Source organism: Lucilia cuprina, chromosome 6 (genome assembly GCF_022045245.1).
Source record: "Lucilia cuprina isolate Lc7/37 chromosome 6, ASM2204524v1, whole genome shotgun sequence".
NCBI lineage: Eukaryota > Metazoa > Arthropoda > Insecta > Diptera > Calliphoridae > Lucilia > Lucilia cuprina.
Genome location: NC_060954.1, coordinates 54739060 through 54744062, shown reverse-complemented (window position 1 = coordinate 54744062; position 5003 = coordinate 54739060). Strand labels below are relative to the sequence as shown.

At 30.8% G+C, this 5003-nt stretch overlaps 1 long non-coding RNA gene across 1 annotated transcript in view; it reads left to right on the top strand.

The window, feature by feature from the left end:
- Positions 1–5003, top strand: part of LOC124420788 — a 68839-nt gene that overhangs the window by 985 nt on the left and 62851 nt on the right. The gene's annotated exons all lie outside the window — the stretch shown is intronic.

Sequence of the window (5003 nt, the reverse complement as noted above, 5' to 3'; positions counted from 1 at the left end):
TAGTCTATAGTCTAGTCTATAGTCTAGTCTATAGTCTAGTCTATAGTCTAGTCTATAGTCTAGTCTATAGTCTAGTCTAAAGTCTAGTCTAAAGTCTAGTCTATATTCAAGATTATTGTCAGTTTAGATTATTTTTCTATTTAAAGAATAATTCTCTATTTATAGAAAGATAATTATCGATTTCGTCGCTTATTCAATCAATTAAGTAATCGATTAAATGTCATCGATAGCTGTAATGTACATTGTGTATGTGCTTCCAATGTGTGATATCTGTGGTCTTTGGAATTTTTAATTATAATTATTAAAACGAAAACCATTCACTTATATTTGAATACATTTGAGGCAACATCAATCAAATTGTGCTTTTTGTTAAAGTAAAAGTTTTCCTTTTTTCAAATGTGTGCAACACACATTTGTCAAACTAAAAGCCAAATTGTCTTTTAGCCATTTAGTTCACTAATGTGGTCATAATATTTCGACTATTATTAACTACGTATAAGGAAATTTATAAGCATTTGTTGCTGTTTATACATATATTTTTGGCTTTAATTTTATCTATAGCGGTTACCTATTATTATGTTGCTGTTGTTGTTGTGGTGTTGGTGGTGGTAAGGGGAAATGTGCGTAATTTATTGTACGATTAAGCAAACAAACAACTAACCAACCAAAGAAATAATCTAAATGAAATAAATAAATAAATATATTTTCCGTTTTGGCTTGTTGCATTTACCAGTTCAACAACAACAATTTTCTTTAAGTATGATGAAAATATTGGTTGTTGCCTCCAAAATGGAAGTGCTCTACTGGTCTTCATTGCCAAAAATACAAAAACAAAAAAAACAACAACATATAGTTATTGTTTTAGTTCAATTCACTTCTTTATTTTAGTTAAAATTTCATTAGAGTTTTTGCGTGTCAATTGTCAATATTTTTATTTATTTTTTTTTTTTTGTTAGTTTTCAATTTCATTTGTATTTAAGTTAGGAATGTATAATAAACTTTAATTATATAATAATTACAACAACTACAAAAAAAAACCTTAGCAAGAAAAATAAACAGAAGTGTCAAGAAGTCTTGCTGTCTTATATCTAGATATTTAAGTACTTTTTGTCTAAGTTTAATTATAGAACAAAATAAAAAGGGGCGTGTTTGCTGTGCTGTTTATTAGAAAATTATACTATTCTATGCAGGTTCATTAAATTGTTCGATTTTTCTAAGAAATTTGTATTTTTATGACCAAAGCAAACATATAAAATGGACAATAAATAAAGGAGTTGTTACTATTAAAGGGATACTGAAATGAAAAGTCTTATAGAAAAGGTACTTTAAGACATTTTTTTTTGAAAATAATATTTAACAAAAATTTTCTGTAAAAATACTATAGCTCAGCATACAATCTGTTCAGGCTATAGACTAAGGGCTACACACTCAACTATTGTTCAGAATATAGGCTAGCCTAGAATACTGTAGATAGTCTAAGCTTAAGACTAGACTATAGGCGAGAATGTAGACGAGACTGTAGTCCACACTGTAGACTAGACAATAGTCACGATTATAGACTGGACTATAGTGCAGAGTATAGACTCGACTATATTAGAGAATATAGTCCACACTATAGTATAGTCTAGATTACAGTCTATAGACTATACTATATTCCAGACTATAGACTGTACTATAGTCCAGACTATAGACTATACTATAGTTCAGACTATAGACTATACTATAGTTCAGATGATGGACTATACTATAGTCCAGAATATAGACTATACTATAGTCCAGACTATGGACTATACTATAGTCCAGACTATGGACTATACTATAGTCCAGACTATAGACCATACTATAGTCTAGACTATAGACTATACTATAGTCTAGACTATAGACTATACTGTAGTCCAGACTATAGACTATAATATAGTCCAGACTATAGACTATAATATAGTCCACACTATAGACTATACTATAGTCCAGACTATAGACTATACTACAGTCCAGACTATAGACTATACTATAGTCTAGACTATAGACTATACTATAGTCCAGACTATAGACTATACTATAGTCCAGACTATAGAGTAGATTATAGACCAGATTATAGAGTAGACTACAGTTAAGACTATGGTCCAGCCTGTAGTTCAGATTATAGTCTACAGTTTTGATATTATCTGTGCTTAGGACTGGAGTATTGTCCATACTATAGACTGCGTTAAACATAGACCGGAGTAAACTCCATACCATAGTTCAGACTAAATACCAGATCATAGTCCAGACTATATTCTAGAGTATATTCTACACTATAGATTAGAGTATAGTCCAGACTATTGACTAGAGTATAGTCCAGACTATAGACCAATTTATAGTTCAAACTATAGACTGTAGTTCAAAATATAATCCAGATTATAGTCTATTTATTATACATAATCTGTACTTTTGTCTAGTTTAAACTACAGACAAGATTAGACATAGATCGGACTATATTCCAGACTATAGACTATTAGACGTGGCTATAGACTAGAACATAGACCAGACTTAAGACTAGGCTTTAGTCCAGACTTTAGTTCAGACTATAGTGCATACTATAAATGAGAAATGGTTTCAACCATAGACTAGAATATAGTCCAGACTACAGACTAGACTATTGACTGAAACATAGATTAGGCTTTAGACCCACAGTCCAGACTCTAGATTTCAGTATAGACTAGACTAGAGTATTGTGCGGACTATAGACTAGAGTATAGTCCAAACTTTAGACTTAAGTTTTGTCCAAACTATAGACCATAGTATAGTCTAGATTTAAAACGACATCTAGGTTTAAGTCTAAACTATAGTCCCGACTATAGACTATACTATAGAACAGACTATAGTCCACACTATAGACTAGACTATAATCCAGACTATAGACCAGACTACTGTCTAGACTATAGACCGGATTTATAGTACAGACTATAGACTAGACTATAGTCCAGACTATAGACCAAGCTTTAGTCCAGATTATAGTTCAGGCTATCGTCCAGATTATAGTCCAGATTATAGTACAGTCGAGACTATAGCCCAGACTATTAGCTTTAGATAATAATTCGTCCTTTAAAAGAAAATATTCGATAAATAGTACTTATTAGTACTAATTCGTCCTTAATAGAAAATTTTCGATAAATAGTACTTATGAGTACTAATTCGTCCTTTAATAGAAAATTTTCGATTAACAGTACTTTTGAACAGAATTTTCGCAATATTTATCCATGTCACTTACTATATGACGAAATTAAATTAACCCCCTATTTCTGATAGTGGTTTATAAAAAGGAAAACCTCCCACTCAATCACTATTTTACACTCTAGTTCCTTTATTTCCCCTACAAAACACCCACGAAATATTCGAATAATTATTAACACTTGCCTTATTTTCTATTTTGTTTACTTATTGCTTTTGTTGTTTTTATCGCTTCTGTTGTTGTTGTATATTACGTTTATTGACCTCACCCATGTCTTGTGTACCATCGTCGGTACTTGTACATTTCAAAAAATATTGTTGCTATTTTTTATCGTGTGCTGCGTTTTCTACATGCAGCATTTTTTTTTTGCCACAAAAAAATATAAAAAAAGTTGTAATAAAAACAGCAGCAACAACAAATTGCACACAGTAAAGTGTCCCTGTCAGCAGAAAAAACTGAATTGGAAATTATAAAAATTAAAAAAAAAGCAAAACGAATCAAAATTCATTTATTACCTAGAAATTCACACAAATGCAAACTTACACATGAAATTGGCGGAATATTTCGTTTTATTTTATTTTTCTTTAATTGAATAGAAATGCGCAAAAAGAATGAAGTTTTTACAAAACAAAAAAAATTATGTGGAAGAGAGAACTAAGCAACGAATTGTTAATACTGTACCAAGTGCCAAATTTCATGTGTTCCAATATAAAATTCATATTTCTCACAAATCCTACATTATAAGTACTCCTTTGCCACAGGTCTTACTATGCAATAAATGCCTCAATAAGTTCTCATTACAAAATTAATACAATTACGTTATTAATCTATTAGTACTATACTTTCAATTCGTTGTTAACAAAACCTTTTTTTCCAAACTATTCCTTTCCTTTCATTTACGTGAGAGTAGATGTGTGTCAGTATTAAAACTACCACTACATTGACAGATGTCACATTCCCAGGAAATTTGCTGGACATTCGTTTAATTCATTAAGCAAAAAAAAAAAAAAAAACACAAGCCAAACTCATACACTCTCATATACTTACGACAATTTCTGTAGCGGATGTTTAGAAAACCTGCCCTTCGTTTGTATGAGACATTTTATACAGAATAGATTATAGTCTGCAATATAGACTAGGCTGGACGATAGACTAGACTATAGTCTGGACTATAGATTAGACTATAATTTGAACTATATAATAGACTATAGTCTGGACTATGACCTAGGCTATAGTCTGGATTATAAATTAGACTATAATCTGGACTATAGACTAGACTAAAGTCGAGACTTAAGACTAGACTAGTCCAGGCTATAGTATATTCTATAATCCAGAATGTAGTCTATTTTAAAGTCCAGACTATAGTCTAGTATATAATCTACTCTATAGTCTATTCTATAATCTACTCTATAGTCCAGACTATAGCCTAGACTATAGTATTTTCTATATTACAGATTATAGTCTATTCTATAGACCGGACTATAGCCCATTCTATAGACCAGACTATATAGACTATAGTCTATTCTATAGTCCAGACTATAGTCTATTCTATAGTCCAGACTATAGTCTATTCTATAGTCCAGACTATAGTCTATTCTATAGTCCAGACTATAGTCCAGACTATAGAATAGACTATAGTCTGGACTATAGAATAGACTATAGTCTGGACTATAGAATATACTATATTCTGGACTATAGAATAGACTATAGTCTGGACTATAGAATAGACTATAGTCTGGACTATAGAATAGACTATAGTCTGGACTATAGAATATGCTATAATCTGGTCTAT